Here is a 14,243-nt window from a genome sequence, read left to right on the forward strand (position 1 = left end):
TCTCTGTCTCTCTCTCTCTCTCTCTCTCTCTCTCTCTCTCTCTCTCTCTCTCTCTCTCTCACACACACACACACACACACACACTCCCCCTATCCTGCTTCCAGCCATCAGGTCTTCATGGATTCTCCAAGATGAGGGGGAATGTCCTGGGGAGAGGGGGAGGACTAGGAAAAGGACGTGAGTTCGTGAACTAGGAAGAGGATGTGCAAGACGAGGACCAGAAAAGGACCAGGTGTAGGAATGGTGGGATGCCCAGGAGGAGGACCAGGAGGAGGAGGAGGACGAGGAGGACCAGGAGGAGGAGGAGGTTGAGGGAGAGGAGGAACAGGAGGAGGTGGAGGAGGAGGATTTGCAGGAGACCACAGCTCCCAAAGGGTGTCCCGATGGTGAGAGATGATCGACCAGAGCACCCGAGCGGTCCAGCCACGGGCAGGAGAGAGAGCACGGGCAGGAAAGCGTCTACCCTGTCTGTGTGAATGACCCAAGCGATCCGGCCGCCTTTTGCCTGCGCCTACCTGGGCACCCCCGCTGGAAGCAGGTGGCAGACGCTCCCGGAGCAGAATGCTGCAAAGCCCATGCCGCTGCCCGTTCAGGGCCTCCCTTGAAGCCCTCCTCCCACCGCCACCGCCACCGCCACCGCCAACGCCACCGCCACCACCATTGCCACCGCCACCCGCAGCCCTAAGCCCGGCGGGCGCCCACCGCCTCGGGTCCACGACCACAATGCCCGCTCCACCGGGGACAGAAATGGCCTGCAGCTCAGAGGAGGGCTCTGACCTGCCCGAAGGCAAGGAGCTAAAGCTGGCTCCCTGGCAACAGGCCCCAGGTGGGGCGAGTCGGGGTCCGAAGCCAGCCCCCCGCCATGGCATTCCCCGAGGCGTCCAGGCCGACACCCGTGCATTGCCCACTTGGGAAGCCACAGGCGCGTGCACACCGGACCCAGGCACCCGAGGCCGAGGGAAAGGGAGGGAGGAGCAGGATGACGGGGGGCCAGCAAACCTGGCGGGGGCACGCGCCGCTGGGGCCCGGTGAGGGAGCAACGGGGGTGGAGGGAGAGGAGGTCCGGGGGAAAGGAAGGCTGGCAACTCCTGGCCCTGGGCCCCTGCTCCGGGCCGGGGCAGAGGGCTGAGGAGGGACTAGGTGGCAGGCGGGCGGGCGTGCGGACGCGCTTTTGCGCCTGGGTGGGGTTTGAGCCGGGCTCAGAGGCGGTGGGTGGTGGGCGGGGCTGGGCTGGGCTGGGCTCGGTGGCAGGCGGGCGAGCGCAGCGAGCAGGCTCTTGGGGCGCCGCGGCGACGGCCGCCCTCGTCTACGGCCATACCACCCTGAACGCGCCCGATCTCGTCTGATCTCGGAAGCTAAGCAGGGTCGGGCCTGGTTAGTACTTGGATGGGAGACCGCCTGGGAATACCGGGTGCTGTAGGCTTTTTGGCTGGTTTGGCTGGCCTTTTGGGACTTCTGGGCCTTCAAGGCCGGCGGGCCAGCCCAGGTCACCCCATCCGCACCCCAGATACAGCCCTTCCCCACCACACCACACCACACCCCTCCCCGCCCCGACAGGGTTCGCGGGTCACCCACCGGCCAGAGCCCTCAGGCAGGCAGGAAACCCACGAGGAGGGGAAACACCCGAGAGGGGATCCCAGCACCACCGAAGCTAAGAATCCCATGCTACAGGCTTGTGTATCTGCCTGAGTGGGCACTGATCCCCTGCGTGCATGCTTGAGGAGTGTGTTTCTCTGTTGCTCTCGCTGTCTCTCGGTCTCGGTCTCGGTCTCGGTCTCGGTCTGGGTCTCGGTCTCTGCATAGCCCAAGATAATTCTGGCCCGAGACCTGCCCTGCCTCCGCCCCCACCGTCCACGCGCACAGTGCCACGACACAAGTTCCAAGTTCCAAGTTCCGTGGAACCCATCGACCCGGGAGCATCTTCCACGCTGGCCAGCGTGCCCTTCCTTCTCCGTTCTTCCCCGGGTCAATGGATGCTTCCCACGGAGCAATGGATGCGATGGAGGAATGGAGGCAGTGTGCAATGAAGGAACGGATGGCGCCACTGGCTGCGCTGCGCATGGAGGTGGGGGTGTGCTGGGGTGGGGGTGGGGGCAGAACTGGGAGCCCGGAGCCGGCATTCGAGTTCCAAAGAGAGAATCAAGATATGCATCCATCCTGGCCACACAGACAGGACACAACGCACATCCACACTCCCGCGCACGCAGGCACACTCACACGGACACAAACGCACCCGTGCCCGCGTGCCCACACATGCACATTCTGTCTCTCTCTCTCTCTGTCTCTCTCTCTGTCTCTCTCTCTGTCCTCTGTCTCTCTCCCTGTCTCTCTCTGTCTCTCTGTCTCTCTCTCTGTCTCTCTCTGTCTCTCTGTCTCTCTGTCTCTCTCTCTCTCTCTCTCTCTCACACACACACACACACACACACACACACACACTCCCCCTATCCTGCTTCCAGCCATCAGGTCTTCATGGATTCTCCAAGATGAGGGGGAATGTCCTGGGGAGAGGGGGAGGACTAGGAGAAGGACGTGAGTTCGTGAACTAGGAAGAGGATGTGCACGAGGAGGACCAGAAAAGGACCAGGTGTAGGAATGGTGGGATGCCCAGGAGGAGGACCAGGAGGAGGAGGAGGACGAGGAGGACCAGGAGGAGGAGGAGGACGAGGAGGACCAGGAGGAGGAGGAAGTTGAGGGAGAGGAGGAGCAGGAGGAGGTGGAGGAGGAGGATTTGCAGGAGTCCACAGCTCCCAAAGGGTGTCCCGATGGTGAGAGATGATCGAGCAGAGCACCCGAGCGGTCCAGCCACGGGCAGGAGAGAGAGCACGGGCAGGACAGCGTCTACCCTGTCTGTGTGGATGACGCAAGCGATCCGGCCGCCTTTTGCCTGCGCCTACCTGGGCACCCCCGCTGGAAGCAGGTGGCAGACGCTCCCGGAGGAGAATGCGGCAAAGCGCATCCCGCAGCCCGTTCAGGGCCTCCCTCGAAGCCCTCCTCCCACCGCCACCGCCAACGCTACCGCCACCGCCATTGCCACCGCCACCCGCAGCCCTAAGCCCGGAGGGCGCCCACCGCCTCGGGTCCACGACCCCCATGCCCGCTCCACCGGGGACAGAAATGGCCTGCAGCTCAGAGGAGGGCTCTGACCTGCCCGAAGGCAAGGAGCTAAAGCTGGCTCCCTGGCAACAGGCCCCAGGTGGGGCGAGTCGGGGTCCGAAGCCAGCCCCCCGCCATGGCAGTCCCCGAGGCGTCCAGGCCGACACCCGTGCATTGCCCACTTGGGAAGCCACAGGCGCGTGCACACCGGACCCAGGCACCCGAGGCCGAGGGAAAGGGAGGGAGGAGCAGGATGACGGGGGGCCAGCAAACCTGGCGGGGGCACGCGCCGCTGGGGCCCGGTGAGGGAGCAACGGGGGTGGAGGGAGAGGAGGTCCGGGGGAAAGGAAGGCTGGCAACTCCTGGCCCTGGGCCCCTGCTCCGGGCCGGGGCAGAGGGCTGAGGAGGGACTAGGTGGCAGGCGGGCGGGCGTGCGGACGCGCTTTTGCGCCTGGGTGGGGTTTGAGCCGGGCTCAGAGGCGGTGGGTGGTGGGCGGGGCTGGGCTGGGCTCGGTGGCAGGCGGGCGAGCGCAGCAGCAGGCTCTTGGGGCGCCGCGGCGACGGCCGCCCTCGTCTACGGCCATACCACCCTGAACGCGCCCGATCTCGTCTGATCTCGGAAGCTAAGCAGGGTCGGGCCTGGTTAGTACTTGGATGGGAGACCGCCTGGGAATACCGGGTGCTGTAGGCTTTTTGGCTGGTTTGGCTGGCCTTTTGGGACTTCTGGGCCTTCAAGGCCGGCGGGCCAGCCAGGTCACCCCCATCCGCACCCCAGATACAGCCCTTCCCCACCACACCACACCACACCCCTCCCCGCCCCGACAGGGTTCGCGGGTCACCCACCGGCCAGAGCCCTCAGGCAGGCAGGAAACCCACGAGGAGGGAAACACCCGAGAGGGGATCCCAGCACCACCGAAGCTAAGAATCCCATGCTACAGGCTTGTGTATCTGCCTGAGTGGGCACTGATCCCCTGCGTGCATGCTTGAGGAGTGTGTTTCTCTGTTGCTCTCGCTGTCTCTCGGTCTCGGTCTCGGTCTCGGTCTCGGTCTGGGTCTCGGTCTCTGCATAGCCCAAGATAATTCTGGCCCGAGACCTGCCCTGCCTCCGCCCCCACCGTCCACGCGCACAGTGCCACGACACAAGTTCCAAGTTCCAAGTTCCGTGGAACCCATCGACCCGGGAGCATCTTCCACGCTGGCCAGCGTGCCCTTCCTTCTCCCTTCTTCCCCGGGTCAATGGATGCTTCCCACGGAGCAATGGATGCGATGGAGGAATGGAGGCAGTGTGCAATGAAGGAACGGATGGCGCCACTGGCTGCGCTGCGCATGGAGGTGGGGGTGTGCTGGGGTGGGGGTGGGGGCAGAACTGGGAGCCCGGAGCCGGCATTCGAGTTCCAAAGAGAGAATCAAGATATGCATCCATCCTGGCCACACAGACAGGACACAACGCACATCCACACTCCCGCGCACGCAGGCACACTCACACGGACACAAACGCACCCGTGCCCGCGTGCCCACACATGCACATTCTGTCTCTCTCTCTCTCTGTCTCTCTCTCTGTCTCTCTCTCTGTCCTCTGTCTCTCTCCCTGTCTCTCTCTGTCTCTCTGTCTCTCTCTCTGTCTCTCTCTGTCTCTCTGTCTCTCTGTCTCTCTCTCTCTCTCTCTCTCTCTCACACACACACACACACACACACACACACACTCCCCCTATCCTGCTTCCAGCCATCAGGTCTTCATGGATTCTCCAAGATGAGGGGGAATGTCCTGGGGAGAGGGGGAGGACTAGGAGAAGGACGTGAGTTCGTGAACTAGGAAGAGGATGTGCACGAGGAGGACCAGAAAAGGACCAGGTGTAGGAATGGTGGGATGCCCAGGAGGAGGACCAGGAGGAGGAGGAGGACGAGGAGGACCAGGAGGAGGAGGAGGACGAGGAGGACCAGGAGGAGGAGGAAGTTGAGGGAGAGGAGGAGCAGGAGGAGGTGGAGGAGGAGGATTTGCAGGAGTCCACAGCTCCCAAAGGGTGTCCCGATGGTGAGAGATGATCGAGCAGAGCACCCGAGCGGTCCAGCCACGGGCAGGAGAGAGAGCACGGGCAGGACAGCGTCTACCCTGTCTGTGTGGATGACGCAAGCGATCCGGCCGCCTTTTGCCTGCGCCTACCTGGGCACCCCCGCTGGAAGCAGGTGGCAGACGCTCCCGGAGGAGAATGCGGCAAAGCGCATCCCGCAGCCCGTTCAGGGCCTCCCTCGAAGCCCTCCTCCCACCGCCACCGCCAACGCTACCGCCACCGCCATTGCCACCGCCACCCGCAGCCCTAAGCCCGGAGGGCGCCCACCGCCTCGGGTCCACGACCCCCATGCCCGCTCCACCGGGGACAGAAATGGCCTGCAGCTCAGAGGAGGGCTCTGACCTGCCCGAAGGCAAGGAGCTAAAGCTGGCTCCCTGGCAACAGGCCCCAGGTGGGGCGAGTCGGGGTCCGAAGCCAGCCCCCCGCCATGGCAGTCCCCGAGGCGTCCAGGCCGACACCCGTGCATTGCCCACTTGGGAAGCCACAGGCGCGTGCACACCGGACCCAGGCACCCGAGGCCGAGGGAAAGGGAGGGAGGAGCAGGATGACGGGGGGCCAGCAAACCTGGCGGGGGCACGCGCCGCTGGGGCCCGGTGAGGGAGCAACGGGGGTGGAGGGAGAGGAGGTCCGGGGGAAAGGAAGGCTGGCAACTCCTGGCCCTGGGCCCCTGCTCCGGGCCGGGGCAGAGGGCTGAGGAGGGACTAGGTGGCAGGCGGGCGGGCGTGCGGACGCGCTTTTGCGCCTGGGTGGGGTTTGAGCCGGGCTCAGAGGCGGTGGGTGGTGGGCGGGGCTGGGCTGGGCTCGGTGGCAGGCGGGCGAGCGCAGCAGCAGGCTCTTGGGGCGCCGCGGCGACGGCCGCCCTCGTCTACGGCCATACCACCCTGAACGCGCCCGATCTCGTCTGATCTCGGAAGCTAAGCAGGGTCGGGCCTGGTTAGTACTTGGATGGGAGACCGCCTGGGAATACCGGGTGCTGTAGGCTTTTTGGCTGGTTTGGCTGGCCTTTTGGGACTTCTGGGCCTTCAAGGCCGGCGGGCCAGCCAGGTCACCCCATCCGCACCCCAGATACAGCCCTTCCCCACCACACCACACCACACCCCTCCCCGCCCCGACAGGGTTCGCGGGTCACCCACCGGCCAGAGCCCTCAGGCAGGCAGGAAACCCACGAGGAGGGGAAACACCCGAGAGGGGATCCCAGCACCACCGAAGCTAAGAATCCCATGCTACAGGCTTGTGTATCTGCCTGAGTGGGCACTGATCCCCTGCGTGCATGCTTGAGGAGTGTGTTTCTCTGTTTCTCTCGCTGTCTCTCGGTCTCGGTCTCGGTCTCGGTCTCGGTCTCGGTCTGGGTCTCGGTCTCTGCATAGCCCAAGATAATTCTGGCCCGAGACCTGCCCTGCCTCCGCCCCCACCGTCCACGCGCACAGTGCCACGACACAAGTTCCAAGTTCCAAGTTCCGTGGAACCCATCGACCCAGGAGCATCTTCCACGCTGGCCAGCGTGCCCTTCCTTCTCCCTTCTTCCCCGGGTCAATGGATGCTTCCCACGGAGCAATGGATGCGATGGAGGAATGGAGGCAGTGTGCAATGAAGGAACGGATGGCGCCACTGGCTGCGCTGCGCATGGAGGTGGGGGTGTGCTGGGGTGGGGGTGGGGGCAGAACTGGGAGCCCGGAGCCGGCATTCGAGTTCCAAAGAGAGAATCAAGATATGCATCCATCCTGGCCACACAGACAGGACACAACGCACATCCACACTCCCGCGCACGCAGGCACACTCACACGGACACAAACGCACCCGTGCCCGCGTGCCCACACATGCACATTCTGTCTCTCTCTCTCTCTGTCTCTCTCTCTGTCTCTCTCTCTGTCCTCTGTCTCTCTCCCTGTCTCTCTCTGTCTCTCTGTCTCTCTCTCTGTCTCTCTCTGTCTCTCTGTCTCTCTGTCTCTCTCTCTCTCTCTCTCTCTCACACACACACACACACACACACACACACACACTCCCCCTATCCTGCTTCCAGCCATCAGGTCTTCATGGATTCTCCAAGATGAGGGGGAATGTCCTGGGGAGAGGGGGAGGACTAGGAGAAGGACGTGAGTTCGTGAACTAGGAAGAGGATGTGCACGAGGAGGACCAGAAAAGGACCAGGTGTAGGAATGGTGGGATGCCCAGGAGGAGGACCAGGAGGAGGAGGAGGACGAGGAGGACCAGGAGGAGGAGGAGGACGAGGAGGACCAGGAGGAGGAGGAAGTTGAGGGAGAGGAGGAGCAGGAGGAGGTGGAGGAGGAGGATTTGCAGGAGTCCACAGCTCCCAAAGGGTGTCCCGATGGTGAGAGATGATCGAGCAGAGCACCCGAGCGGTCCAGCCACGGGCAGGAGAGAGAGCACGGGCAGGACAGCGTCTACCCTGTCTGTGTGGATGACGCAAGCGATCCGGCCGCCTTTTGCCTGCGCCTACCTGGGCACCCCCGCTGGAAGCAGGTGGCAGACGCTCCCGGAGGAGAATGCGGCAAAGCGCATCCCGCAGCCCGTTCAGGGCCTCCCTCGAAGCCCTCCTCCCACCGCCACCGCCAACGCTACCGCCACCGCCATTGCCACCGCCACCCGCAGCCCCTAAGCCCGGAGGGCGCCCACCGCCTCGGGTCCACGACCCCCATGCCCGCTCCACCGGGGACAGAAATGGCCTGCAGCTCAGAGGAGGGCTCTGACCTGCCCGAAGGCAAGGAGCTAAAGCTGGCTCCCTGGCAACAGGCCCCAGGTGGGGCGAGTCGGGGTCCGAAGCCAGCCCCCCGCCATGGCAGTCCCCGAGGCGTCCAGGCCGACACCCGTGCATTGCCCACTTGGGAAGCCACAGGCGCGTGCACACCGGACCCAGGCACCCGAGGCCGAGGGAAAGGGAGGGAGGAGCAGGATGACGGGGGGCCAGCAAACCTGGCGGGGGCACGCGCCGCTGGGGCCCGGTGAGGGAGCAACGGGGGTGGAGGGAGAGGAGGTCCGGGGGAAAGGAAGGCTGGCAACTCCTGGCCCTGGGCCCCTGCTCCGGGCCGGGGCAGAGGGCTGAGGAGGGACTAGGTGGCAGGCGGGCGGGCGTGCGGACGCGCTTTTGCGCCTGGGTGGGGTTTGAGCCGGGCTCAGAGGCGGTGGGTGGTGGGCGGGGCTGGGCTGGGCTCGGTGGCAGGCGGGCGAGCGCAGCAGCAGGCTCTTGGGGCGCCGCGGCGGCGGCCGCCCTCGTCTACGGCCATACCACCCTGAACGCGCCCGATCTCGTCTGATCTCGGAAGCTAAGCAGGGTCGGGCCTGGTTAGTACTTGGATGGGAGACCGCCTGGGAATACCGGGTGCTGTAGGCTTTTTGGCTGGTTTGGCTGGCCTTTTGGGACTTCTGGGCCTTCAAGGCCGGCGGGCCAGCCCGGGTCACCCCCATCCGCACCCCAGATACAGCCCTTCCCCACCACACCACACCACACCCCTCCCCGCCCCGACAGGGTTCACGGGTCACCCACCGGCCAGAGCCCTCAGGCAGGCAGGAAACCCACGAGGAGGGAAACACCCGAGAGGGGATCCCAGCACCACCGAAGCTAAGAATCCCATGCTACAGGCTTGTGTATCTGCCTGAGTGGGCACTGATCCCCTGCGTGCATGCTTGAGGAGTGTGTTTCTCTGTTGCTCTCGCTGTCTCTCGGTCTCGGTCTCGGTCTCGGTCTGGGTCTCGGTCTCTGCATAGCCCAAGATAATTCTGGCCCGAGACCTGCCCTGCCTCCGCCCCCACCGTCCACGCGCACAGTGCCACGACACAAGTTCCAAGTTCCAAGTTCCGTGGAACCCATCGACCCAGGGAGCATCTTCCACGCTGGCCAGCGTGCCCTTCCTTCTCCCTTCTTCCCGGGTCAATGGATGCTTCCCACGGAGCAATGGATGCGATGGAGGAATGGAGGCAGTGTGCAATGAAGGAACGGATGGCGCCACTGGCTGCGCTGCGCATGGAGGTGGGGGGGTGTGCTGGGGTGGGGTGGGGGCAGAACTGGGAGCCAGGCCGGCATTCGAGTTCCAAAGAGAGAATCAAGATATGCATCCATCCTGGCCACACAGACAGGACACAACGCACATCCACACTCCCGCGCACGCAGGCACACTCACATGGACACAAACGCACCCCGTGCCCGCGTGCCCACACATGCACATTCTGTCTCTCTCTCTCTGTCTCTCTCTCTCTGCTCTCTCTCTCTGTCCTCTGTCTCTCTCCCTGTCTCTCTCTGTCTCTCTGTCTCTCTCTCTGTCTCTCCGTCTCTGTCGTCTCTGTCTCTCTGTCGCTCCTCTCTCTCTCTCGCTCTCACACACACACACACACACACACACACACTCCTATCCTGCTTCCAGCCATCAGGTCTTCATGGATTCTCAAGATGAGGGGAAAGTCCTGAGAGGGGGAGGACTAGGAGAAGGACGTGAGTTCGTGAACTAGGAAGAGGATGTGCACGAGGAGGACCAGAAAAGGACCAGGTGTAGGAATGGTGGGATGCCCAGGAGGAGGACCGAGGAGGAGGGAGGAGGACGGAGGAGGACCGGAGGAGGGAGAGAGGAGGAGTTGAAGTGGGGAGAGGAGGAGCAGGAGGAGGTGGAGGAGGAGGATTTGCAGGAGACCACAGCTCCCAAAGGGTGTCCCGATGGTGAGAGATGATCGACCAGAGCACCCGAGCAGGTCCAGCCACGGGCAGGAGAGAGAGCACGGGCAGGAAAGCGTCTACCCTGTCTGTGTGGATGACGCCAAGCGATCCGAGCCTCTTGCCTGCCCTACCTGGGCACCCCGCTGGAAGCAGGTGGCAGACGCTCCCGGAGCAGAATGCTGCAAAGCCCATGCACGCACGCCCGTTCAGGGCCTCCCTCGAAGCCCCTCCTCCCACCGCCACCGCCACCGCCACCGCCAGCCACGCCGCCACCACCATTGCCGCCACGCCACCCGCAGCCTAAGCCCGGCGGGCGCCCACCGCCTCGGGTCACGACCACAATGCCCGCTCCACCGGGGACAGAAATGGCCTGCAGCTCAGAGGAGGGCTCTGACCTGCCCGGAGCAAGGAGCTAAAGCTGGCTCCCTGGCAACAGGCCCCAGGTGGGGCGAGTCGGGGTCCGAAGCCAGCCCCCGCCATGGCATTCCCGAGGCGTCCAGGCCGACACCCGTGCATTGCCCACTTGGGAAGCCACAGGCGCGTGCACACCGGACCCAGGCACCCGAGGCCGAGGGAAAGGGAGGGAGGAGCAGGATGACGGGGGGCCAGCAAACCTGGCGGGGGCACGCGCCTGCTGGGGCCCGGTGAGAGGAGCAACGGGGGTGGAGGAGAGGAGGTCCGGGGGAAAGGAAGGCTGGCAACTCCTGGCCCTGGGCCCCTGCTCCGGGCCAGGGCAGAGGGCTGAGGAGGGACTAGGTGGCAGGCGGGCGGGCGTGCGGACGCGCTTTTGCGCCTGGGTGGGGTTTGAGCCGGGCTCAGAGGCGGTGGGTGGTGGGCGGGGCTGGGCTGGGCTGGGCTCGGTGGCAGGCGGGCGAGCGCAGCAGCGGGCTCTTGGGGCGCCGCGGCAGCAGCCGCCCTCGTCTACGGCCATACCACCCTGAACGCGCCCGATCTCGTCTGATCTCGGAAGCTAAGCAGGGTCGGGCCTGGTTAGTACTTGGATGGGAGACCGCCTGGGAATACCGGGTGCTGTAGGCTTTTTGGCTGGTTTGGCGGGACTTCTGGGACTTCAAGGCCGGCGGGCCAGCCAGGTCACCCCATCCGCACCCCAGATACAGCCCTTCCCCACCAAACCACACCACACCCCTCCCGCCCCGACAGGGTTCACGGGTCACCCACCGGCCAGAGCCCTCAGGCGGGCAGGAAACCCACGGGGAGGAAACACCCGGAGTGGGGATCCCAGGACCACCGAAGCTAAGAATCCCATGCTACAGGCCCGTATCTGCCTGAGTGGGCACTGATCCCCTGCGTGCATGCTTGAGGAGTGTGTTTCTCTGTTGCTCTCGCTGTGTCTACTCGGTCTCGGTCTCGGTCTCGGTCTCGGTCTGGGTCTCGGTCTCTGCATAGCCCAAGAATAATTCTGGCCCGGGCGTCTGCCCTGCCTCCACCCCCACCGTCCACGCGCTTACAGTGCCACGACACAACGGATTCCAAGTTCCAAGTTCCGTGGAACCCATCGACCCAGGGAGCATCTTCGCCGGCTTGTGCGTGCCCTTCCTTCTCCGTTCTTCCCCGGGTCAATGGATGCTTCCGGGGCAATGGATGCTGATGGAGGAATGGGGGCAGTGTGCAATGGAGGAACGGATGGCGCCACTTGGCAGCCGCTGCTGCATGGAGGTGGGGGTGTGCTGGGGTGGGGGTGGGGGCAGAAACTGCCCCGGAGCCCAGGAACCGGCATTCGAGTTCCAAAAGAGAGAATCAAGATATGCATCCATCCTGGCCACACAGACAGGACACAGCGGCACATCCGCACTCCCGCGCACGCAGGCACACTCACCTGGACACTGTGGCACGCCCGATGCCCGCGTGCCCACACGTGCACGTTCTGTCTCTCTCTCTCTCTGTCTCTCACACTGTCTGCATCTCTGTGCGCGTAACGTGTCTCTACTCCCGTGTCTACGTCTACAGTCGTCTCTGTGCGTCTCTCTCTGATCTCTCTAACTGTCTCTCTCTGTCTCTCTGTCTCTCTCTCTCTACTCGTCTCTCTGCACACGACACACACACACACACACAGCACACACACTCCCTATCCTGCTTCCAGCCATCAGGTCTTCATGGATTCTCCAAGATGAGGGGGAATGTCCTGGGGAGAGGGGGAGGACTAGGAGAAGGACGTGAGTTCGTGAACTAGGAAGAGGATGTGCCACGAGGGAGGACCAGAAAAGGACCAGGTGTAGGAATGGGTGGGATGCCCAGGAGGAGGGGACCAGGAGGAGGGAGGGGAGGACGAGGAGGACCAGGAGGAGGAGGAGGGGACGGGGAGGACCAGGAGGAGGAAGTTGAGGGAGAGGGAGGAGCAGGAGGAGGTGGAGGAGGAGGAGTTTACAGGAGTCCACAGCTCCCAAAGGGTGTCCCGATGGTGAGAGATGATCGAGCAGAGCACCCAGGCGGTCCAGCCACGGGCAGGAGAGAGAGCACGGGCAGGACAGCGTCTACCCTGTCTGTGTGGATGACGCAAGCGATCCGGCCGCCTTTTGCCTGCGCCTACCTGGGCACCCCCGCTGGAAGCAGGTGGCAGACGCTCCCGGAGGAGAATGCGGCAAAGCGCATCCCGCAGCCCGTTCAGGGCCTCCCTCGAAGCCCTCCTCCCACCGCCACCGCCAACGCTACCGCCACCGCCATTGCCACCGCCACCCGCAGCCCTAAGCCCGGAGGGCGCCCACCGCCTCAGGTCCACGACCCCCATGCCCGCTCCACGCGGGGACAGAAATGGCCTGCAGCTCAGAGGAGGGCTCTGACCTGCCCGAAGGCAAGGAGCTAAAGCTGGCTCCCTGGCAGCAGGCCCCAGGTGGGGCGAGTCGGGGTCCGAAGCCAGCCCCCGCCATGGCAGTCCCGAGGCGTCCAGGCCGACACCCGTGCATTGCCCACTTGGGAAGCCACAGGCGCGTGCACACCGGACCCAGGCACCCGAGGCCGAGGGAAAGGGAGGGAGGAGCAGGATGACGGGGGCCAGCAAACCTGGCGGGGGCACGCGCCGCTGGGGCCCGGTGAGGGAGCAACGGGGGTGGAGGGAGAGGAGGTCCGGGGGAAAGGAAGGCTGGCAACTCCTGGCCCTGGGCCCCTGCTCCGGGCCGGGGCAGAGGGCTGAGGAGGGACTAGGTGGCAGGCGGGCGGGCGTGCGGACGCGCTTTTGCGCCTGGGTGGGGTTTGAGCCGGGCTCAGAGGCGGTGGGTGGTGGGCGGGGCTGGGCTGGGCTGGGCTCGGTGGCAGGCGGGCGAGCGCAGCAGCAGGCTCTTGGGGCGCCGCGGCGACGGCCGCCCTCGTCTACGGCCATACCACCCTGAACGCGCCCGATCTCGTCTGATCTCGGAAGCTAAGCAGGGTCGGGCCTGGTTAGTACTTGGATGGGAGACCGCCTGGGAATACCGGGTGCTGTAGGCTTTTTGGCTGGTTTGGCTGGCCTTTTGGGACTTCTGGGCCTTCAAGGCCGGCGGGCCAGCCCAGGTCACCCCATCCGCACCCCAGATACAGCCCTTCCCCACCACACCACACCACACCCCTCCCCGCCCCGACAGGGTTCATGGGTCACCCACCGGCCAGAGCCCTCAGGCAGGCAGGAAACCCACGAGGAGGAAACACCCGAGAGGGGATCCCAGCACCACCGAAGCTAAGAATCCCATGCTACAGGCTTGTGTATCTGCCTGAGTGGGCACTGATCCCCTGCGTGCATGCTTGAGGAGTGTGTTTCTCTGTTGCTCTCGCTGTCTCTCTCGGTCTCGGTCTCGGTCTCGGTCTCGGTCTGGGTCTCGGTCTCTGCATAGCCCAAGATAATTCTGGCCCGAGACCTGCCCTGCCTCCGCCCCCACCGTCCACGCGCACAGTGCCACGACACAAGTTCCAAGTTCCAAGTTCCGTGGAACCCATCGACCCGGGAGCATCTTCCACGCTGGCCAGCGTGCCCTTCCTTCTCCCTTCTTCCCCGGGTCAATGGATGCTTCCCACGGAGCAATGGATGCGATGGAGGAATGGAGGCAGTGTGCAATGAAGGAACGGATGGCGCCACTGGCTGCGCTGCGCATGGAGGTGGGGGTGTGCTGGGGTGGGGGTGGGGGCAGAACTGGGAGCCCGGAGCCGGCATTCGAGTTCCAAAGAGAGAATCAAGATATGCATCCATCCTGGCCACACAGACAGGACACAACGCACATCCACACTCCCGCGCACGCAGGCACACTCACACGGACACAAACGCACCCGTGCCCGCGTGCCCACACATGCACATTCTGTCTCTCTCTCTCTCTGTCTCTCTCTCTGTCTCTCTCTCTGTCCTCTGTCTCTCTCCCTGTCTCTCTCTGTCTCTCTGTCTCTCTCTCTGTCTCTCTCTGTCTCTCTGTCTCTCTGTCTCTCTCTCTCTCTCTCTC

At 64.6% G+C, this 14,243-nt stretch overlaps 6 non-coding genes across 6 annotated transcripts; all 6 read left to right on the forward strand.

Moving 5' to 3' along the window:
• The first annotated feature begins 1,304 nt into the window (after window positions 1–1,304).
• Window positions 1,305–1,423, forward strand: LOC121136659. The gene has a single exon (XR_005873704.1). It is a non-coding gene; the product is annotated as a 5S ribosomal RNA (ribosomal RNA).
• A 2,242-nt stretch (window positions 1,424–3,665) lies between these two features.
• On the forward strand, window positions 3,666–3,784 carry LOC121136676. Its single transcript, XR_005873731.1, has one exon. It is a non-coding gene; the product is annotated as a 5S ribosomal RNA (ribosomal RNA).
• A 2,241-nt stretch (window positions 3,785–6,025) lies between these two features.
• LOC121136679 lies at window positions 6,026–6,144 on the forward strand. Its single transcript, XR_005873735.1, has one exon. It is a non-coding gene; the product is annotated as a 5S ribosomal RNA (ribosomal RNA).
• A 2,248-nt stretch (window positions 6,145–8,392) lies between these two features.
• LOC121136681 lies at window positions 8,393–8,511 on the forward strand. The gene has a single exon (XR_005873738.1). It is a non-coding gene; the product is annotated as a 5S ribosomal RNA (ribosomal RNA).
• A 2,233-nt stretch (window positions 8,512–10,744) lies between these two features.
• Window positions 10,745–10,863, forward strand: LOC121136641. Its single transcript, XR_005873685.1, has one exon. It is a non-coding gene; the product is annotated as a 5S ribosomal RNA (ribosomal RNA).
• Window positions 10,864–13,147: 2,284 nt separating this feature from the next.
• LOC121136642 lies at window positions 13,148–13,266 on the forward strand. The gene has a single exon (XR_005873688.1). It is a non-coding gene; the product is annotated as a 5S ribosomal RNA (ribosomal RNA).
• The last annotated feature ends 977 nt before the right edge of the window (window positions 13,267–14,243 follow it).

This window comes from Mesocricetus auratus, unplaced genomic scaffold (assembly GCF_017639785.1).
Source record: "Mesocricetus auratus isolate SY011 unplaced genomic scaffold, BCM_Maur_2.0 Super-Scaffold_6723, whole genome shotgun sequence".
In the NCBI taxonomy this organism is placed as follows: Eukaryota; Metazoa; Chordata; class Mammalia; order Rodentia; family Cricetidae; genus Mesocricetus; species Mesocricetus auratus.